Raw genomic sequence first — 24,249 nt, 5'->3', positions numbered from 1 at the left:
AAATTCTGAAAATCAAAGTTGCAGAAGCATACACTCCCCGCCCCATGCTTGTCAATCTTCTCATCCTTGTCAGAGAGAATAGGACTGGAAATAACTGATGTGAAGTTGTTCAATCTCGCTGTTCAATCTTCACTGATGGGGTTCGGAGCCGATCCTCGGCTCTGAGATGGCCGACTAGCAAGCTCAAAGTTCTCCAGTAGCTTGAGACCCAACCCCTTATCCCACAATGCACTGCTGGAATTACCTCAGATCCAGTTTGCCGCGGCATGGATCTCTTGGTTTCCAGCATTGCTTGAGACTATTATTGGGAGTTTTCAACTTTCAGCAAGTTTTATATTTCAATTTTATATCTTTTACTAATATATATATATATATATATATATATATATATATATATATATATATATATATATATAATAATAATAATATCTAGTTAGCAGTTGTTTTCTGTTTTCTCTCCTTTTCCCAGTAAAATCTTTGATTGCCTTTGGCCTTTTGGCCTTGGGCCCTTTCTTACAGTTGTTAGTCCCCTTTTGGGATTTTTGATATTGGATTGCCTTAATCCTATTTAACATTATATAGCTAAATAGTTGATTACTAGTTGCCTTTTTGGACTGTGTGTACAGTGTAGTTAGTTAGATTTCCTCTTTAACTATCTTATAGTTAATTAGTGTGCTTCTTTTTCATTAGAGTTTGTGAATAGTACTATGTCTGAAGAGAAGGAAAAACATCCAAAGTCTGGGTTTAAAAAATGCCCAGACTGCGGACAGAAAATGTCTGTTATGGATGCCCATGTGCAGTGTGTCTACTGTTTGGGTGAGGTGCACCTGCAAGAGTCAAGCAGTATCTGTCACTCCTTTTCTACTAGAGTGCTTGCAGAAAGGAAGAGGAAGTTAATTGATAGGGGTATTATCAAACACCCTTTTTCAGAGGCATTGTTTGAACAGATTTTTTTGTGTCTTTTTCTGAGGCCAGGAAAGGTAAACCAATTGCCAAAACAACCGTAAGTGGCAGTTAGATTGTATCACTTACACATATTCTTGTTATAACATGCCCTTGTCTAGTAAGGTGAAGGCTCATTCAACCAGAGCAGTTTCAACCTCTTCAGCCTTTCAAGCAAAATTACCTTTGGACAACATCTGTGCAGCAGCCACATGGTCTAAACCTCACACTTTTATAACTCATTACAAAGTGGATAAGGCCTCCAGGGACAGGGCTTCATTTGGTTCTATGGTTCTGAACAGTGTACTTCCATGAGCCATCCAAGATCAGGGTGCTAGGGACGCTACCCATCAGTGAAGAATGAACGGCGAGATTGAACAACTTCACATAAAGAAGTTATGTACTCACCATAATGTTCCATTTGAGTTGTTCCATCTCACCTTCATTCTCACGTCCCTCCCTCCTTCCCCCTCCTAGCTGGCAGTTGACCTGGAGACTGTCTCCATCCTGTTTTTTTTTCAATGTGTCTTCATTCCTAGGCAGAATAATTATTGTACTTCTATATGGTACACAGCAAACAAGATCTGAGGTAATTCCAGCAGTGCACTGTGGGATATGGGGTTGGGTCTCGAGCTACTGGAGAACTTTGAGCTTGCTAGTCGGCCGTGTTGGAGCCGAGGATGGGCTCCGAACCCCATCAGTGAAGAATGAAGGCGAGATGGAACAACTCGCATGGAACTTTATGGTGAGTACATAACTTCTTTTTAGCAGACAAAGGATTAACTACAGTTATAACTGTTGGATCAAGTTTAGGAAGAGTATATAAAAGCTTAAAAACTGAGGAACATTAAACATCCCATTTCACTTTTCAGGGGCAGCCTGCTGACAAGAAAACTGCAGGCAGTAACATCCTCCAAAGCTGCAAGAAATGGAGGAATAGGAAGTTCCTTCTGTAAGAGAAGAGGAACTGAGATACTTCAGTGTTCTCCCACTGAGAACACTAGCTCATTCTAGAAACAATCTCAAAAACTCCCCACAGGGAGATTCAAACTAAGTTCTCCAAACTGGATTCAGAAATCTGAGAAAACCCTGTGTCTCTATATCCTACTGTCCAGATTCAGAACCATGAATCTCTTCAGCAAAGGAGACATCACACTACTTCACCAGAAAACTATTTAACAGAAGGCTCAATAGCCTGAAAAGAACCCTGAGCCAGACCCAGTAAACTACTACTGTCAAAGAAAATTTGAGAAGTAGACATATGCCTAGTTTTCTGTTTGACAGGAAAACAGAGGCCAGAAATATTAATGGCGATGGCAGCTTCCCCAGGTATGAGCACAACATTCTGACAAAAAAGAGAAGACTTCACTGCTCCCTCTCCCAGTACAGTTGCTCTCTCCTCCCCAATGAGGGGACTCTTAGCAGCAGAAGGGTAACCCTTAGTCAACAGTGGGTGTAGGTGCCAGCTGTCACAGCACAGTCCCTCACCTGTGCATGAGGCAAACTGCCTTTTTTTTTTTTTTTTGGTGGCTGAAGGACAGACCATGATGCTGACAGGCTGTTCCATGCTGAAGCCGAAAATGGTGCCTCTTTCTATCAGAAAACATGCAGCAAATGACAGTAAAAAAGGTTTTTTTTTTTCCTTTCAAAAAGCAAACAGTAAAGAAAATGCTTTAACACACTGCAGGCCAAAAAAAGTAAACAACTTCTCCACAAAAAATGGTTTACAGTTACTTTAAACTTATAGGAAAAAAGTGCTTCCATTTAAAAGTACAGTACAGTCTTATGACAGTCCGTTAAAACACAAATTTGCAGCTTTGCAATAACTTTCCTAAAGAGGAAAGTGTTAAAAAATAATAATGGAAGGTCCCCACCAGGGAACTTAAATACCCCACAAAGAAACAGCACAAGTTGACTGATCCTCAAAAGTCTCAGGAACATACTCTTTGGCGGCAGTAAAGCTCTGAAGAACTTGGCACCCAAACTTGTCTTTTAATCAGCTTAATCTGAACTGCCAGTTTGGGCGCATAGAAGGTGCTCTGATACTTTGGAAGCTGGCCAGCTGTAATATCCATTAACAGAAAACAAACCATATTAACACTTTTTCACATTTACATACATTAAACATCACATCTTTTCTCTGTAATTACCACCAGTCAAACATTACATAAACTGCTGAATTCTGCCCTTCGCTTAAACCTCACTCCTCCTCCACAACATTATTTGCCATGTATTATTCCCACAGCTTCTATTTATTACTTTGCAATTTGCTTGTGTTTGCTAAAGCTCCTTCCAGTTTTTATCTATTTTACAATAGTCAGTACTTCAAATACAGTTGGTTTAGACCTAGATTTCCACTTTCGAGTAATTGTTTTTTGGCAGCCAACATAATTAAACTCAAGGCCTTACTAATTCTAGACAATTCAGATCCTGTATCCCTGCTCAAGACAGTCATATCCTAAGTTGGGCCATTTGTACACCCAATATTTCTGACAGAGCACTCCATAAGAAATTGATAAAATCTGTCAACTCATACTCCCCAAACACGTTCCCAGTTACGACTTTCTTCTCCATCACACATCCAACATTTGCCATTTATAAGGGAAAATTTCTTTTAAGTCTGTTTGGGGTATAAAAAATACCCATGCAAACACTTCCAAGCAAAGAACCTAAACATTCTGGACTTTGTTGTACACTTGGGAGCCTTGCATATATCCTCCTATGGTTCTTCTGTAAATTGCTTTTCCACTCTTACCAATCTTTTCTAACCCCCTCTGATTCTTATTTTACATGCCCTAGTAATTATCCCTTTAACAGCAGCTTCTGTTCTATAGTCGACTAAACTCTACCACAGTAGGTACTTCACTTAAGATTCCCCTATCCCTTTGCCTAAACTCGCATCAATCTTTGGTAGGAAAGGCAGACTCTGGACTACATTAAAAACTTCTTCTTGGCCTCATACCACTCTATTACCTTTCATTTTCTAGTTTCTTACTCCCACTATCTTGGTTCCTTTGTCAGTTTTCTCTGGTAAACTATAACCCACTTGCCTATTTTTGGAACCCCCCACTTGCAGTCATCTCTAATGGAAAAATCTTTCTCCACTTTCATGTGGGCTTAGTTCTTAGAACACTCTGCTAATTTATGAATATGATATTCTGTATGTGTGTTTTTTCCTTAAGGATCTGCATCCAACATCACACACTATTACGCGAACTTCCCACCTGCCTCATCATCCCTTTCCATTTTGAATTATACCCTTCTGCTTTGGTTATGTATACGAGTCTCAGTGTAGCTCTAAAGTCTCTCTTCAAATCAGGTAATTTAAATATACCTTGTTCTACTGGAATGACCAACTTATCCCACTTAACTCTTGCCTTCTTTCCTACTAGATAAACTCCAACTCCTCATTACTGTCCACAACTTCTCTGGATAACAGAAATATACCTGACTAGTATATAAAATTAAAAGGGACTAAATATTTTCACTTGTATATTACTATCCATAAACAAAAGCTTACAGTTTTTCAGTATTTGAATTATATTTAGCTTCTTGCCACATAGCCTTAGCTGCCTAACAGAAGCCTTTTTTTAATCTGTACTCCTAAATAACTTATGTCTTCGTAAATATGGATACTGCTGAACCAATCTGTGTGTGAGTACATAAAAAGTACAGTTGTGTACACTTAACATAAACGTAAACGGTCGAGTGCTTTCACTGTTGCAGTCATCGCATTTGGGTTATCTGCTTGCAGTAGCCCTCAGTTGGCCTGATTATCAAAGTCTTGGGTCCTGCGTCAGTTGCTGTCTCATCTTCCATGACGTCAGGTAATCAGGGGGTATAAAGCATGCAGCCAATGCCATTACATCAGTTTTTCTTGCCCCAGATGTCAGGTGCCCCCATAACGGGAAGCAAATATATATACAAGGTTACACCTCCAACAAAAAAGTAAATACATCAAAAAGCTTTAAGCATAGTAAACATGAATAGAGATATAGCCACTAGAAGTCAGGCGGGCTGGAGGGAGGGTAACTAGGACTGCAACAGTGAATACACTTGAACATCTACATTTATGGTAAGTGTACACAACTGTACTATGTTCTTCGTGTTTCACTGTTGCAGTCATCACATTTGGGTAGATTCCCAAAGCTAAGGATGGGAGGAGGAAATTAGATAGCATTAGGACCAGCTATAAGGCCCTGCAAGACTGCAGTGGCAAAGCCAGCTCTGGAATTACAGAAAATTGGCAAATGGCAATGCTTGGTGAAGATATGTACAGAACTCCAGGTAGCAGCTTCTAGGATGTCCCTGGTAGGGACACCTCTGAGAAAGGCTGTAGAGGTAGATGCAGCCCTGGTTGAATGTGGTCTTATCCCCTGTATGGTTGGTTTTCCATGGTGCTTATAGCAGAAATGAATGCAATGGCCTATCCATTTAGAAATGGTTTGCTTTGAAATGGCTTTCCCCTCTGCCCCTGCAGCAAATGCAACCAGCAGCTGTTCAGATTTCCTGAGAGGTTTAGCCCTGTCCAAGTAAAATCTAAGTTGTCTGTGCACATCTAAAGAGTGCAGTATTCATTCCCCTTTGTTCTGTGGATTAGAAAAGGTTGGCAAATAAATGGACTGATTAAGGGCCACACTGGATATCACCTTGGGCATGAAGGGAGGGATTGGTCCTGAGGGACACCCTGTCCACATGAAAGATAATGAAAGGCTCCAATGCCATGAGGGCCTGTAATTCAGACACCCTTCTTGCTGAAGTGATGGCTAAAAGGAAGGCTGTTTTCCAAGAAAGGAATTTCAACTCTGCATTTGCCACTGGCTCAAAAGGAGGTAGAGTGAGTTTTTCCAATACCAAGTTAAGGTCCCAGGCTGGAGTAGGGGCTCTCTCGGGTGGTCTTAAATTTTTGGCCCCTCTGTGGAACTGCTTTAGCAGTGGATGAGAGAAGAAGGGTGGTTATGTGTTGTAATGAGCTGAAATGGCTGAGGCATGAATTTTGATGGAGGAAAAGGAAAGGCCCTTGTGAAGCATCTCAGTTAAGTATAGAAGAATCTGAGGTAAATTGGGCGCTGCTGTGTCCATCCCGAGTTTTGTTCTAGGAACAGAATCTTTTCCATATTTCAGCATAGGATTTTCTAGTAATAGGCCTCCTTGCCTCCAGAATGACATCCTTGCTTACTGAGGGATGGTAACGGAGAGGTTCAGGTAATTAGCCAGGCTGCCAGGTTCAGGGTTTGAAGCTGTGGGTGCAGAATCTGGCCCTCCTGCTGGGACAGCAGGGCAGGGATCTGAGGCAGATGCAATGGTGCCAGCAGTGACACTGCGCATAAGGGGGTACCAGTGTTGGTGTGGCCAGTCTGGTACAATCAGTATCATCCTTGGTTTGTCCTGTTTGATCTTTAGTAGTACCTTGCAGAGGGGGAAAGGCAAAAACTGATAGGTTTTTTCAGGTGAAGGACAGGGCATCCACTTTCTAAGCTTGTTTGTGGGGAGTCCTTGTGCAGAATTTGTCCAACTGGTAGTTCTAGGGGGAGGCAAACAGGTCAATCTCTGGGCTCCCCCATTTGTTTCTCAACATGTTGAATATCTTTGGTTCCAGTTACCACTTGTGTGGGTCCATGAAATTTCTGCTTAGTTCGTCTGCCAGTGTATTTAGCTTTCCTGGCAGAAATTGAGCCTGTAGGTGCACTTGGTAGCTCAAGGCTGTGTTCCACTGAGCCATGGCTAGTCTGCAGAGAGGGTATGAGTGGGTTCCCCATGCATGTTTATGTACCACATGACAGTGGTGTTGTCTGTCTTTACCATTAATTGTCCTGGAAGAATGTTGTCCTTGAAGGCTGTCAGAGCATTCTGTACAGCTAACATTTCTTTTTGATTGATATGCAGGTGCATTTGACTTGGGTTCCATTTGCCCTGAATGCATTTCCCTGCCAAGTGAGCCCCCCATGCATAGTCTGATGCATCTGTTGTTAGGGTTTGGGCAGCAAGGGGTAGAGTGAATGGCAGTCCATTGTTTAGGTGGCAGACCTCAGCCCACCAAAGGAACTCTATCTGTAGACAAGGTATGATAGGAATCATTGCTTGTAGATCCTAAGAATGTTGACACCATATGCTTTTTAGATACCATTGTAGTTTCCTCATATGCAGTATTGCATATGGAATTGGGAGAATGCAGGAGGCCATGAACCCTAGGGCTTGCAGTATTTTCCTTGCAGATAGCTGGGTCTTTGTGGCTAGTAGTTTGAAGTAGGCTGTTAAATGAACTTGTTTCTCTGGCGTGAGGAAATCCATCTGGGAAGTTGTACTCAAGCTTGCTGCGAGGAATACAATTTGTTGGCAAGGTACAAGATGTGATTTCTTTTCGTTTACAGTGTAGCCCACAGAAGTTAGCAATTTCTGTACAAACGCCAGACGATTCAATAGTATGTCCTGGCTTTCTGCCTGAATTAGACAATCATCCAGGTATGGGTATATTTGAATATTTCTTTGCCTGCAAAATGCAATGACTGGAGCTTGGCACTTTGTGAACACCCAGGGTGCAGCAGATAAGCCAAAGGGCAGTGCAGAGAATGTAGCCTGCTTTGAAGCATAGGTATCTTCTGCAAGATTCCCTTAGTGGGATGTGCAGGTAGGCTTCCTTTAAATCCAGTGTTGCCAACCAGGCATCCGTGCCTAGCATAGGAAGCAGCTGGTGAAGACTTAACATCTTGAATTTTGGGATCACCAAAAATGTGTTTAGGATAGAGAGGTCCAGGATAGGATGCCAGGAGTTGTCTTTTCTGGGCACCAGGAAAAGTCTTGAGTAGAAACCTTGTCCCCTTTACGCTTCTGGGACAGGTTGAATAGCCCTGATACTTGAGAGAGAGAAAACTTGTTTTTGAGCCTCTGCCCACTGATTTTATTTATTTATTTATTTTTTATTTAAATTTGTTGACCGGGAGTGTCCGACTGGACATAGGTCCATTTTCAGTGGAGGCCCGGGAAGAAAAGCTCCACAGTTAAAATAAACAGACAGTATATACATTGGATTACATAGTGAATAACCATTTACATAGCAATTACTTACAGTAGATTACAGATTTGGGGGTAGATCTGGCCAACCGTTTGGGGTTAGTAAAGGAGTGGAAGTGGAATCTGTATCCTTGGGAAACTATATTTAAAACCCATTTGTCCTGGATATCGAGTTCCAAATTTTTTGCCTGCAAGGCAATCTTTCCCCCTAAAGGAACAGTTAAGTTGTGCAGGGCTTGGAAGATTTAAAGTTAAGTCATTGAGACAGTTTACCATAGGGGGGAGTCTTACCACTCCCTGCTTTGGAAGTGGGAGCCCCCCACTTCTTAGTCCTGTGAGTACCTTGGGACTGAAGCCTGGGTGTTGTGCTGGTTCTGGGTTTGGACTGAGAAGGTCTGGAAGAGGCAGGAAAGACCAATTTTTAGAGGGCCAATGCCTACTAAATCTGGGAGGCTGTACTTGCAGGAAATCTTTAACAGTTTGCATAGATTCAGCTTTTTCCTCCATCTTTTTAAGTACTACTTCTGATTTGCTGCCAAACAGGTGGTCTTGGTTTAAGGGAGCATCCAGCAATTTAGCTTTAACATGATCTGGCAAAGATTGCTCCTTAAGACAAGCATGCCTTCTAAGTACAGACCCAGTGACAGCAGCCCTGCAAGATGCCTCTATTGAATCAAAACCACATTGCAAAGTATGTTTTCCAACTTGTTCAGCAGAATGCATAAAATCCTGTAAATCTTTATTTTCAGCACAGTCAGGAACCAACATCATTTTCTGTTTAAGCAATCCAATAATATGCTGCTGATACTTTAACATATGAAATTGGCAGTTTAAGGCCCTAATGGCTAAGGTTGCAGAAGTGTATACCTTCTTACCCCATCTATCCAGTGCCCTGGAGTCTCTATCACAGGGGGTAGGATTTTTGGCAGTAGTAGTCTTAATGACCTTGGGTCCCTGTGAAATGGTCTCAGGATCCGCAGTAGGATTTTTAAAAAGGAACTTGTGAGAGTCAGGAACCCTGTAATATCTATCAGGTTTTCTGGGAGCAGGAGGTAAAGAGTCAGGGGCGAAGCTAGATTCCGAAAAGGCATCATCAACAATGTCCAGTACAGGAGGGATAGCTAAAGGCCTGTGTTGGGGCAGGAGTAAGAAATCCCTAAGCCTCTTTTTAGAGTCAGAGTAATCCTGGCTTTCCCAGCAGAAATGCTCCCTAAGAGTATGCAAGGTTTCACCAAAAGAGAAATCCTCTGCAGGGGAAGCAGAGGGAATAGAGTCCTCTGCATCAGAATCCTCATAGGTAGACAAGGGTAAATCCTGCTCATCAGAGGAGAAAGAAATTTCAGAATCCTGGTCAGAAGTATCATAAGCAAATTCAGTCTAGGTCTCTTAGAGGGGGAAGGTTGGCTTCCCCTGATGAAAGTAATAAGGTCTTCAGCCATTCTTATCATTTGTTTTTTTTAGGCATAGAGGTCTGACCATGCAGTCTGGGCATCGGTTTTCTAGGCATGGATCGAGTTTTAGGCCTTGAAGAAGATGGCGTCGGTTTAATATGCAAGTCAGTAGGCCTGAATACACCTTCAGAAGCCGATGCCTGCACAGTGGCTCCAGACCCATCCAAGGTAGAGACATCTGCAGGTTCCACAGTTGAAGCATCTTGCGGCATACCAGACTCCAAATGGATCTCAGTAGAGTCTGAAGTAGCGGGTATCAGGGGCTGTGAAAGCACCTCAATGAGTACCAGCAAACTGGCGACTAGCTTAAGAGAAACGTCGTCAGCAGCTTTGGACTTATGCAGTCTGTCTTTATCTTTGTGTTTTTTCGGAAGCCATATATGGGTAACTTGAACCGAGTACCAAAATATTTAGAAGCGTAAATATACCGACGACGAATAGTTTGTTGTTTAAATAAGGCACAAAACCGACAGCAAGGTACGCCATGGTCAGGGCCTAGGCAAGGAATACAGTACGAATGAAACTCTTTATGAGGTATTTGCTTTCCACAAGAAATACAATTATTGACTTTTAGTGACATCAGTTTAGAGCAAGAAAAAAAGTTTCCCCAATGGGGTACTTAGCTTAGTTGAAGACTTCGGTTCTGAAACTCGAAAATGAAAATTTCAGGAGTTGGCCGACCGGCACTTGCGAACTGCTTCTGCTTCAGGCATCGCACGGCAAGAAAGACTGATGTAATGGTGTCGGCTGCATGCTTTATACCCCTGACTACCTGACGTCATGGAAGATGAGACAGCAACTGACGTGGACCCAATACTTTGATAATCAGGCCGACTGAGGGCTACTGCAAGCAGATAACCCAAATGTGATGATTGCAACAGTGAAACACAAAGAACATCAAAGGTTAGAGCTGTTATCTTAGTTTAAAGTTCTTATCAGGATATAAAATTAATCTGAAAATGTTCCATAACACTGGCACATTCTTGTCTAGATTAGGTACAAAATAATAACTACAAACAAAGCAAACTTTTGATTACCACACCAATTATATCCTTGCATTTCTGAGTCCTTTATTCTATTAGTCAATGGTTCTAAAAGTAAAACAAAAGGGAAAAAAGACACCTTGCCAAGTTCTTCTGTTCATCAGAACTTATCAGAGGGGCACCCTCCCACTTTAATTCTTGTCACCTATCCTTCATGTATCCTAATTCACTTTATTATTGAATTAGAGAATGGAAATGTTTTCACTGCCCTACTCAAATTCACAGCTTACTCTGTCAAATGCTTTCTCTGCATCAAGACCCACCAACAGCAGTACTTTCTTACTTTGTCTCTGGATCATTGTTCTATTAATGTTGTCAAATATTTGCCTCCTTTAAACAAAATCACACTGATCCATATTTATCAATTTTGGCAACACTTTTGACATTCTATTAGCTGGTATAGACAAATACTTTATAACCATGGTTTACAACTGAAATGGGTCTATATGAAGCTGGGTCTAATGCATCTTTACCATCCTTAGGTAATACAGGCATCACAGCTTTCTTAAAAGATTTTTGTGCTTCCCCCTCCTTTTAAAATACTGTTATAACCTTCCAGATATTTATCACTTTCTTCCCTCTTAGTTCCAAAATTCTACATGAATACAGAATAGTTCTATAAAATCTTACCATAACCACGGATGTCCTTCTCTTCCATCTTGCAATATTCTAAATATGAGGGATCCTCTGCCTGTAGTGACCCAAACGTTCAAGCCCACATACAAAAGTTTAGCCTGGCTGCTGTACAGTGCGTGGGACATCACATGTAGGTACCATAAACCGTGGGCCATAAATGTGATGTCCGCACGCACAGACCCCAGAAATGAATGCCCCAGTCAGACAATAGTCTGACGGCAGCTGATCAGGATGCCATACAAAGAGGGAAAAGGAGGACGAGGCAGAGGTCCTAAAAGGGGGGTAAGGAGGGAGGGATAGGAATACTGCAACTTGGAAGAGACGGACATCTATGGTTATGGTAAGAGGGGGGTAAGGAGGGAGGGATAGGAATACTGCAACTTGGAAGAGAAGGACATCTATGGTCATGGTAAGATTTTACACAACTATTCTATGCCGTAATGTTCTCATGTTGCAGTATTCTAAACATGATGGAGAGTATCAAAGCCCAGCCTGTTATGGGAGGTGGAAGAAGAGGAACTCTCTATGAATCCATGCAGGATGGCTTTAGCAAAGCCCACCGTAGCCCTGGAGATATTGTCCAGCTTGTAATGTTTAGTGAATATGTGTACTGAAGACCATGTGGCTGCTTCCAGGATAGTGGCTGTGTCTAATCCTTTGAAAAAGGCCCCCTGAGGCCACAGCCCTGGTGGAGTGGGCCATCACAGTGTAAGGAAGGTGTTTTCCATGAAAAGAGTAGCAAAAGGAAATAGTGTTTGAAATCCAAGATGATATTGTTTGCTTGAACACAGCTTTCCCCAGACCCTGAGGTGAAAGGATACAAACAACTTGTTAGACTTTCTGATGCTCTTAGTCTTATCTTGGTACAATCTAAGTTGTCTGTGAACATCAAGAGAATAGAGCACTGCCTCACTGTGGGGAAGGAAAGAATATGGGTAAGTGGATGGACTGGTTAAGCAAAAGTTCATTGACCACTTAGGCATGAAGGATGGGTTTGTACAAAGAGAGATCCTATCCTTAAATATCAGTTATGGTGGGATAGCCATGAGTGCTTGAAGTTCTGAGACCCATCTGGCAGAAGTTAGGGCTAAAAGAAGCACTGTTTTCCAAGTGCACATCTCCATGGTGGCTGTGGCTGCTGGTTCAAAGGGGGCAGTAGTAAGTTTTTCTAGAATGAAGTTCAGGTCCCAAGGAGGAGGGCTAGATTTCCTTGGAGGACCAATATGAAATACCCCCTTAAGGGAAAGTTTTACCTCTAATCTGGATAATAAAGGTGGACTAAGAGGTAAGCAAGCAGAGATCACTGATAAATGGACTTTCAATGATGAATATGAAAGTTCAGACTTAAGGAGTTCACACAAATAGGACGAAACTAGGGATACATCTGCTTGAAAGAGATTGAGTTGCCTGTGAAGACACCAACTGGAGAATCTTTTCCACTTGGATAGGTAGGATCTCCTGGCAGTTGATTTCCTGGCCTCCTGCAGGGCAGAAAGCATGTCCTCTGAATAAAGGTGTCTAAAAGGGATCAGAAGTTTATCACTCATAGGGTTAGTTTCACAGTTTGGAGGTGTGGATGGATAAGTGATCTCTTCTGCTGTGTGATGAGGTTCACATTGTGGGGTAACGTGGTGATTGCCCTTGGCTAGAGAAAAAAGTAGGAGGAAACAGTGTTGCCTTGGCCAAAAGGGAGTCACCAACAAAAATTTTGGTTTGTCCTGTTGAATTTTCAGCAGGACTTTCAATATGAGAGGGAAGGGGGGAATGCATAAAGAAACACCCCCTTCCAGGAGACTGAGAAGGCGTCCACCCTCCAGGCTTTGCAGGGGGGGGGGGTTCTTGTGCAGAATAGCTTCAGTTGTCTGTTCTGAGGGGAGGCAAACAGATCTATCTGTGGGGTAACCCACCAGTGGAGTATGTCCAGGAAGACACCCTGCGCAACATCCATTCTTGATTCTGTGATAATGACACACTGAGAACATTCGCCTGAACATTGTTTTGAGATGGGATGTAAACTGCCTGCAGCATCACCTTGGAGAGGGTAGATATTTCCCAAGCTTGGATGGCCAGCCTGCAGAGTAAATATGATTTTGCCCCCCCCCCCGGTTTGTTGATATACCACAGAACTGTGGTGCTGTCTGTAAAAGATTCTTAGATTTCTGGGGTGTATGAGGGGGAGGAATGCTTTTAGGGCTAGGATGAGGGTGGTCATTTCCCTGATACTGATGTGTTTTTTTTGAAGACAGGAGTCCCATTGGCTCCGAACCTTCAGCCCATTCACAGCTGCTCCCCATCCCCGATCTGAAGCATTTGTGTACACCTGTTGTACTGCAGGGAGTGGTTGTAATGGTAGTCCTGGGTTCAGATGAATTTGCTGTATCCACCACAAGATCTCTTTCTTGAGACATGGAAGGAATGGTATCTGAAACTCTAGTGGCTGGTCGTGTGGGGACCAAACATTTGTCAGGTTGTTGTTGTATCTTTCGGCTTTTCCCGGTTAGGGGTCACCACAGCGGAACTCCGGTCCGCTAATGATTGGCAGTAGATTTTTACGTACTGAGTTGCCAGCCCTAACGTACAACCTTCAACGAAGGTACGCCCATTCACGCATGTCTCCACACAGAAGACGATTTAGCTGAGAATCGAACAGGACAACGTCTTACTGTGAGGCGACAATGCTACCGCAGCACCACCAAACATTCGTCAGGTACCACTGAAATTTTCTCATGTGCAACCTGGCTAGGGGTAACATGGGAAGCGTGGCTACCATCAACCCCAGGAGGCGAAGGAACTCCCTGGCCAAAATGTGGCTGGCTAGGAGTAGGTCCTGAAAACAAGTGGTCAGAGATGTGACTTTCAGGTGGATGAAAGGCCTTCACCAAATCTATTCTTATTCTGTAACCCAGAAACACCTGGGTCCAGAGAGGGAGTAAGTGAAGATTTGAGATGGTTGATTGTGTGACCTACACCTTCGAGGAAGGGAAATGGTGAATTGTAGGTGCCTTACTAGAGTATTTGGATGATCTACCTGGACACAAAGATCGTGTAAGTATGGGAAGATTTGAATGCCTTTTGTTCTGCAAAAGACCACCAAAGGAGATGGACATTTTGTGGACACCCTTGGTGCAGTGGACAAACCAAAAGGCAAGGCAGTAAACTGAAAGTGGAAGAACTTTTAGTTATGTACTTACCATAACTTTAGATGTTTGGGATCCATCTCGCCTACATTCTGTACTGATGGGTTCGGAGCCGATCCTCGGCTCCGACTCGGCACGCTATACTATAGAGCAAAGTCTCTTATTGGCTGAGCTATTCTACATCCCAGGATGCACCACTACTGCTTCCCCAGATCTTGTTTGTCCGCACACATGCACACACACATAGACTGTTGATATAAAATTGCCAGGTGTTTCAAGATGAAACGGCTAAACTTGAACCGTCCGGTCTCTTCTGATCTCCAAGGCAGGGGGAAGGAGGGTGGGTTATTAGGAATGTGGAGATGGATCCCAAACATCTAAAGTTATGGTAAGTACATAACTAAAAGATGTTATGTGATCCTATCTCGCCTACATTCTGTACTGATGGGACAGCGTCCCTAGCACCTGATTCCTGGGTGGCTCACTGGAAAACCCTCCTGAGAACTGTGGAACTGAAGGAAGCTCGCCCCCGAGATGCCACGTCCAATTTGTAATGAGAAATGAAGGTGTGAGGAGAAGACCAGGTAGCCGCAGCACAAATGTCACTAATGGCAAGCTTAGAATGAAAAGCTATCGAAGTAGCCATAGCCCTTGTAGAATGAGCTTTCACTGTGGTTGTAAGCTCTTTATTAGAAAGGAAGTTTAAGTATGACTGATACAGTCTCTGATCCACTTGGCAATAGTGACCTTCGTGACGGCTTTGCCCAATTTATTGTCCGAAAAGGATACAAACAACTGACCTGTTTTTCGTGTTTGATGCGTCCTATCTAAATAGAAGCGCAATTGCCTGTGAACATCCAACGTATGGAAGATGTATTCCGCTCTGTTTGAGTACTTTGGGAAGAAAACTGGAAGTTCCAATGACTGTTGCAGACAAAAACTAGAACAAACCTTAGGAACAAAGGATGGATTAGGCCTGAGGGATACTCTATCCTTGTGAAAAAACAGGTACGGTGGTTTAACACATAGGGCTTGAAGTTCCGAAACCCTTCTGGCTGATGTAATTGCCACCAAAAAAGCAGTTTTCCAAGAAAGAAATTTCAAGTCGCAAGTTGCTGCCGGTTCGAAGGGGGAAGAGGTCAAAGCACCTAATACCAAATTAAGATCCCACGGTGGAGCGGGATGATAAATCGGAGGTCGTAGCAGCCCAGCACCTTTCATGAAGGCTTTACATAACTTGTTGCTCATCAATGGTGGGTCTATAGTTTCATGAAAATTGGAAATAGCTGCCAATTGAACCTTGATGGTAGAGACCGAAGAACCTTGATTGAATAGAGAAGCTAAAAACTTCAGAACCTCTGACACCGGGGCAGTAATGGGATCTAATCCCCGGAGTTGGGCCCAAATAGCGAATCTCTTCCATTTGCTGTTATACATTTTCTTAGTAGAAGTCTTGTGGGCCGAGGACAAGATATGTATGACTTCCAGGTCCAAGGCATGGTTCCTGACTATGGTCGGAAGAGGAGGAGCCAAGCTGCTAACCTCAATGAGTGAAGGGACTGATGATGTTGTCCCGACTGGTGGATCAAGAGGTCTGGAACCTGGTCCAGGAACCATGGACCGTCCAGTGCATATTTCCGAAGAAAGGGCAACCAGACTTGACGAGGCCAGTATGGGGCAATTAAAATCATCTTGCTCTGCAAGTGAATCGCCTTCTGGATCACCCTGGGAAGAAGGGGAATGGGTGGAAAGGCGTACAGCAGGCCGGTGGGCCAAGTGTGGACTAGGGCGTCCTTGGGACTCTCCCCCGGAACTGGGTTGAGAGAGAAGAACTGTTGGCATTTCGTGTTAAGGGGAGTTGCAAAGAGATCGCAACAAGGAGAAGCCCATCTTCTGAAGATCTGAGCTGCCACTCTGTCATTCAGAGACCACTCGTGAGGGGAGAGAATAGTTCTGCTCAGTCTGTCGGCTATCACGTTGGATCTCCCCGGAATGTGTGTTGCTACCAGAAAACGTTTGGTTGCAATCGCCCAATCCCATACCTTCATGGCCTCTCTGCAAAGGGGGTAGGATCTGGTCCCTCCCTGCTTGTTCAGGTACCAGACTACAGACATGTTGTCGGACTGAACGGCAATCATGCCCTGGGGGAGGTAACTGTGTAGTGCTTGTAATGACAGAAGCACCGCCCTCATTTCCAGTATGTTGATGTGGAGGAGACTCTCGTCGGAGTGCCACTTGCCTTGGACTGACCTGCCCAGGTAATGTCCCCCCCACCCTGTCTGGGAGGCGTCCGTAGTCAAAGTGGCCACTGGAGGAGGTGGAACGAAGTGTCGCCGCTGATCCAGATTGGAGGAAAGAAGCCACCAACGAAGGTCCTGTTTGCACGTCTCCGTGATCAGAATGAGGTGACTGAGGGGGAGATCCTGATAAGACCACTGGACTGACAGGAGCCACTGGAGAATCCTCATGTGCAATCTTGCCAAGGGGACTAGGACGACGGTGGCCGACATAGAACCTAACAGTTGTAGGACCATCCTGGCTGGGGTTCGACGTTTGAGGATCAAGACTCGAACTTGAGACTGCAATATTTCTATCCTCTCTGCAGGAAGATAGACCTGCATTTGCCTTGAATCTATCTCTACTCCGATAAACCGTATGCGCTGAGATGGCAGCAACACAGACTTTGCACAATTGAAAGTGATTCCTAGGGAGCTGCCTAGAGATATAGTGGCTGCTAGGTTCTGTAAGAGTAGATGCCTGGAGGTGGCAGTTAGGAGCCAGTCATCTAGATATGGAAACACCTGGAATCCTAGACTTCTCAGGTGAGCAGTCACCACCGCCAAACATTTGGTGAACACCCTGGGGGCTGTGGTGAGACCAAAGAGCAGTGCACAGAACTGGAAATGACTGTCTCCCAGGCTGAAGCACAAATGTCTCCTGGACGTCTGATCTATCAGGATGTGATAATAGGCGTCCTTGAGATCTATAGAGCACATCCAAACACCTTTCTCCAGCAGCGGGAGAATGGATTGCAAGGTGACCATCCGGAACTTGGACTACTTGACTGATCGATTTAGGTTGCTGAGATCCAAAATGGGCCTCAGGTCCCCGGTCTTTTTTGGCACCAAAAAGAATTTTGAGTAAGTCCCTAATCCGGTCTGGTCTACGGGGACCGGTTGGATGACCCCTTTTTGAAGCAGCTTTGAGATTTTGATGGCTGCAAGATCCCGTTGACTGGGTGGTGGGTCCGGGATTTTCCTGGATGGTGAGGGGGGATGTGAAAAGGAAATGACGTAACCTCCGGCGATGATTCGGAGCACCCATCGATCCTGAGTGATATTCTTCCAGGCCTTTAGGTGCCTCGAAAAACGACCCCCGACTGGCTCCGGAGCTGCGCAGTCGGGCAATCCTTCAGGGATGCTGGAAGGCTGAGGAGCCACGAAAGGACTCGCGGTCTCCAGTGTTGCGGGGGCCTCTGCCGCCTCTGGGACGGCGTCTTCCTGAAAAATTTCTCCCTCCTCTGCCTCTAGAAGGGGAATCGTCCTGCTGTGAGGGGTAAGTCTTCTGAGACTTGCGGAACCACATTTTCCCCCCTCTTCTAGCCTTGGGATAAGGCCGGAAGGGAGTGGAAAACCGTGCCCCTACGGCAGTCAAAGTCTTACCCTCTTGTTCACAGCGGGTCAAGGTGTCCTTTACCTTGGGTCCAAACAAGGAGGACCCATCAAAGGGAGCGTCGGCAAAGGAAGACTTGAAGGCCTCCGCAAAATGACACAGGCGGAGCCAGGCTTGTCTCCGTAGAGCAACACCTGTACCCGCTGCTCTACTCGCCCCCTCGGCCGCATATGAAATGAGCCTCATGGACGAGTTCGATATCGATGATAGAGTAGCCAACTGAGAGCTAACCGTCTGGGCCAACTGCTCAGGTAGGTTACCAGAGAGGGTATCTGAAAGTTCCTTGACCAGATCCCTCTGAAGTCTGGTGAAGTGCGTCAGATAATTCAGAGACCTTAAGGTAAAAGCTGCTGAAGTAAGGGTGCGCTTCCCGTACCGATCCATGCTCCTGGACTCTTTATTAGGAGGATAGACGGACGTCGAAGCCTCTGCCACATCTTGCTGGGTAGCAGATGCCACCACCAGGGCATCTACGGCCACACCTTTGGAGAGGAAGTCCTTTTCTGGGGGGGGCTGACAGAAACTTATTCGGACATGCTGGCACCGGTTCCACAGAATCCGGGTGCTCCCACGCCCTTTGAGAGATCAAATCCAGGAGCTCATCGAAGGGCGGAGACACCCAGGAGGCGGAGGGCTGAGCCCCGAAGGCCTTGAGGAATACCGACTGCTCAGCGGAAGGGGGTTTGGACTGCCAGTCGCCTCGCTGCTTCAGGATTTCCAAGATGTCCACAAAGGAGACATCATCCGAGGACGACTTGGGGGACCCCTCCGCATCATCGAGGTCGGTGTCCGAGGTGAGAGACTCATCAGGCGAGTCGACGTGCTTCCTCTTGCACTCTCTCTTCCTGGGAGGTTCTTCCGAAGAAGCCTCGGAAGGACCTCCAGTAAGGGTGGAACCCCCAATGGGGGTGACCTCAGGCCCCAGGGCTCCGCTGTCTTGAGAAAGGGGGACAACAAAGGAACCAGTCTCCGTGCCAAGGGAAGGTGTCGGAGAGATGGTAGAGGTAGCCAAGGAGGATTTGGCCAAAGCACTCCTCATGGCCCTGAAGGCCGGACCCCCCCCCCCCCGAGTCCTGGGAAGGTCAGACCCCCGAGGCTACAACAGTAGACGGCACTCCCGCAGCCGACGCACCGAGAGGGAGGCTCGGAACCGAAAACATCGGACCCGAAGTGTCACCCCCGGGGCCGACCGAGGAGGTCCATGTACCGAACTCCGACCCGAAGGTTGGGGTTGGAGTAAGGGTCGGAACCGACCCGATAACCTCCACCGGCTCCACCAGCACCGACTCCAACGGTGCCGAGGCTGTTGGAGGAGGAACCAAGACAACAGGGTGGACAATCGGCTCCAAAGCCGACTGGGCTGGAGCCGAGACTAACTTTTGGAAGACTGGAGACTGAAACAGCCTTTGAAGCACCCTGTCTATATCCGAGTCGGACATCCTCGAAGACCGAGAAGAGACCGAACGGGCCCGAGTTGACTTCTCCGCCGGTTCCGAAAGACTGGGGGACCGGCTCCGAATAGTCTCAAGTAGTATCGGCGCAGAGGGAGATTCCACCAGCACAGCAATTTCCCTCGGAGCTGACGGGGACTTCGGCACCGAGGTAGAAGAGTCTGAGCGAGCGACCTTTCTCGGCTCTGAAACCAATGGAGCCGGAGAAGGTGACCCGCCTCTCGATGCTCGAGCGCTCGGCTCCGAAGACAGAGGAGTTGAGGCTGGAGGCATCGAGGCAGACCGTTCCGACCTCGGCTCCGAAGTCCGTGGAGCCGACGGAGAAGCCTGCCTTGATTTTTTTGCTGTCGGCTCCGACGGACTGGTCGGAGCCGAAGGCGACTTCTTCCTGGAAGGAGAGGGGGAAGAAGATAAAGCCTCCTCAAAAGAAGGGGTGATAAGCCCCTTCAATATCAATTTGTTTTTCCTCTCTTGGAGGACACGAGAAGAAAAAGCGTGGCATACACTGCAAGACTCTTGAAGGTGCTTAGGGCCTAGGCAATAAACACATAGAGAGTGGTCATCCGTGATTGACATCTTGTACCCACACTTGGTACATTTTTTAAAACCCGAAGGCCTATGTTCCTTCGATATCACCACAAAGGCACACACCAAAACCAGACTAAGGAAAAAAAACTAACCACACAGAGATGCCAAATCCCTCTAATTTAAACAGGATAGGCCAGTAAATCAGACACAGACACACAGGCAGAAACTATAACACAGCTCTAGAAGAGCGCGAGGGCAAGGCCCCTCTAACTAAAACGGGACCTTGACGTTAGAGGAACAAATAGCACACAAAAAATTTTAAGCAACAAAATGGGGCTGTAACACGGCCCGAAGTAGAGTGCGAGGAAACCCCTACTACTTAAGCGGGAACCTAACGCTAAAAATAAATTCGCTCAAAACTTTCAATAAACCACACAAAATGATAAGTAGCTGTTAAAACAGCTTTTTGGATGAAAATTTACAAAAATTTTGACAGAGTACTTAGCTCAGCCAAGTCGAGACCACGTCTATTGCTGTCAAGCGGCAAACGAGATCTGGGGAAGCAGTAGTGGTGCATCCTGGGATGTAGAATAGCTCAGCCAATAAGAGACTTCACTCTATAGTATAGCGTGCCGAGTCGGAGCCGAGGATCGGCTCCGAACCCATCAGTACAGAATGTAGGCGAGATAGGATCACATAACATCTGCACAGCAAAATGCAGGAATTTCCAATAAGATGGGTGGATAGGAATGGGAAGATATGCATCCTTCAGGTCTAACGTAGCCAGATAAGAGCTGATGGTCAAGAGTGGAAGAAGGGTTTGGAGGGACAGCATGCGGAAGGTGGGCACATGGAGGAAAGGGTTCAGAAGAGACTGGTCCAAGACAGGTCTCCATGGGCCATCCTTTCTTGGGACTAGGAAGAGTCTGGAGTAAAACCCTAGGCCTTCCTGTCCTGCAGGAACTCTCTGAACAGTACTTTGTCTTACAAGATCTTAAATGACTTGTAGGATGAGATAAATTTTGTCCTTTGGGAGAGGTGGGATACCTTTGGAAGATTCTTTTCCCTCCAGGTCATGAAATATTTTTTCCACTACTGACAAGACCCAGTTGTCTGAGGTGACCTGTTGCCAAAGGGGAATACAGTGAGAGAGGTGGGCGGAAAGGTGAAGATGGAGTGTTAGGGTCTGACAGTCATGCATTGTTAGGCCGGTCATGAAAGGGCTGTGTCTTGGAGTAGTTTGAGAGGAGGCAGGTCTGGATGAGGAAGGCATCTTTTCTGGGTTTAGAAGAAGGTAGAGCATATGCCTTTCTGACAAATCTGGGTTTAGCAGGGTAGTTTCTATGAAACTTAGGCACAGGTGAGACAAAAGGGTGTTTGTGGTCCTGCAGCGCTATGCTTTTTTTCCTGCAGGTTTTTAGACAGTTCTGCTGACTGCTTTCCAAACAGAAGGTTATTGTCCAGCAGAGTGTCCATGATTTTGCTTTTAAAATCACCAGGCAATGGTTGTAGCCTGAGCCAGGAGTACCTATGGAGCACTTAGGCTGAGGCAGCTGACCTGGCTGATGTTATTGCTGCATCACATCTGCATTTTATAGTGTGTGTCTAGTGACCTGTGCAGCTAATGAAAGGGTGGAAGCCACCTGTGTCTTGGTAGGAGACTGTTACAGAATTCAATTGATCCATGGCTTGTGAGACCAGGTTAAGGTATATTTGACCATATGCGTTTGGCAGTTGATGGCTCTGAAGGCGTGTGGAAGATATGTAAATTTTCTTCCTTAACCTATCCATCATCTTACTGTCTTTATCCAAAGGGAGCAAGGAAGAGGAGGGACTCTGGATTGTTTATCTGGAGAGACTGCAATAACTACAGGATCTGCCATAGGAGGCTTGATAAGGAATTTCAGGTTATCAGGAACTTTATAGAACCTGTCTGGTCTTTTAGGGGCTGGTGGCTGAGAGTCTGGGGCCTTGGAAGCCGAGGCAAAGCAGTCCAAGCAGGCTGGGATCACTGGAGGAATGCTGAGGGAGAGGGGGATTCCATCTGTAGAAGCTCATAATATCTCTTTTGAACTTCTGTCATTTGTGTGGAATCCCATTTGAAATGCTCCCTCATTTTGGGAATGGTTTCCCCAAAGGTGATGGCTTCAGGTGGGGAATCACCTTCTAGAGAATCCTCTTCAGGACAGCAGTATCTTAAGGGAGAAGACAGTTGAGAGGAATAAGAAAGGGACTTATCTGAAGAAGAAGATGAAGAATCTTCTTCAGGTATCTGTGAATGGGGCAATGGGCCTAAAGTAGCAGGGCTGGGACTCCCTGCCAATCAGAAATACTTTCTGAAGCAGCAGACAAATGCTTAGATTTCTGCTTCTTTTTTAGAGAAGGGATCTTTGGTGTGGGCTGAGTAAGTGCAGGCCTAGGATCTGAGGACACCAGAGGATTCCAGGAACTTTCCTCAGACATGGAAGCTATCCTAAGCCATTTGGGTGAACCTGGTCACTCCCCCCTAACAATGGGAGCAGACATTGCAGGTACCTCCGAGGACGTGCAGGCTGGATAAACTAGGGAGGCATCCAACACGATACCTGCTGAAGTCACCAAAGCCATCGGATGTATGGCAGCCACTAGATTGACAGATGGTGGGAAGTCTGTATCTGGAGGCGCAGGCATTTTTTCCAACCTAGCTACCTTGGCCTTCTTTCTAGGCAGTTCTACCGAAATGGCAGGCATCACTTCCATACCCAAAGCAAGACGCTTTAGATGTTGATTTTCCATGAATAAGCTGAAAGTTGTGAGATGTCTGCACAGTGTTTTAGGGATGAACGACTGGCAAATTGCACATGCTTTGTAGTCGTGGGTAGGCCTTAAACAAAAGAGGCAGAGGTTGTGGCTATCTTTGTGTGGAATTTGACGTCTGCACATACATTTTCCCTTCTTAGATGACATGGATGAAATCAGCTGAAAGAATAACAAACAGCAAACAGAATAGAAAATGTTCCCCAATGGGGTGCTTTCTTTTAGAAGACACTGGCACGCAGCAGAATGAACAAGATGACGTTTGACTGACGGCAGCAAAGTTCTGAGGTCTGTGCATGTGGACGTCGCATTTATGGCCCATGGTTTATGGTACCTATGTGTGATGTTCCACTTATCATACAGCAGCCAGACTAAGCTTTTGTATATGGGCCGGATGTTTGGGTCAACTCAGGTGGAGGATCCCTCATGTTTAGAATACTGCAACATGAGAAAATAAGGACATCATCAGTTCCTGGACACTTCCCTGAAGACTGATTATACATCAAAAATTTTTATCTCATCTCTTCCTATCTTAAACTGTTAAGTTGTTGAACTTCATCTACTTCTAACCTTGGCATAACTAAGTCTTCCATAAATATTTCCATTTGTGCTTTCTTGATTTCTACAATCCTTTGCTTTACACAAATTTTCATTAAAATTCCAAAATATCTCCAATACCTATACAGCTAAAACTCTAGGCGTTCGGAACTACTGCAAAACGCCAAATGATGCTAATACACTTGTGGCAATTCCCTGGCTGAACGAATAAAACAGCTGATAATTCCAGAATGAGAAAACTTTTATTGCACAAACCAGATTAAGCGCTTTCACCTACTAACAACGTAGGCTTCATCAGATGCATTCTGATGAAGCCTACGTTGTTAGTAGGTGAAAGCGCTTAATCTGGTTTGTGCAATAAAAGTTTTCTCATTCTGGAATTATCAGCTGTTTTATTCGTTCATCCAGGGAATTGCCACAAGTGTATTAGCATCATTTGGCGTTTTGCAGTAGTTCCGAACGCCTAGAGTTTTAGCTGTTTGTGTTTGGCTCCATTTTGGTTCTGCAATACCTATACAGGACCTCTGGTTATTTTTCTTGTTATTGCCACCATTTATATTCCTCCAGGTTCCAATATCCCAACACTGGAAGATTTCCTATCATGGTCATATGAAACCATCATCCGCGGTGACACTAATATAAATTGGCTTAAATTAACACAAAGCAACTCCACAAACTCCATCAATCTGTACAAATTTACACAAATTATGCAAACCACAACAAACAATCACCCTGAATCCACCCTAGACTGGATATTAGTATCCCACCCACAATACTACTCCAATCCCAATACCCTTCCCAACACTCTAAGTCACCACGTACCAGCCCTGATACACAGACGATCAACCTCCACTCCAAGCATTCATTTATACAAATATACCAGAAATCTAGCCAATTTTAGCCAGTCTCACTTTTGCAACCTATTACAAACACTAAATTGGAACCCACTGAAATATCTTCCCTTAGCTGAAGCAGTACATTATTTCAATACTGTCTTCCTGGATACCCTTAACTCCATAGCCCC

Source organism: Protopterus annectens, chromosome 9.part0, assembly GCF_019279795.1.
Source record: "Protopterus annectens isolate FY-2018-M chromosome 9.part0, PAN1.0, whole genome shotgun sequence".
Taxonomy (NCBI): domain Eukaryota; kingdom Metazoa; phylum Chordata; order Ceratodontiformes; family Protopteridae; genus Protopterus; species Protopterus annectens.
Note: the sequence above shows the minus strand (reverse complement) of the source record.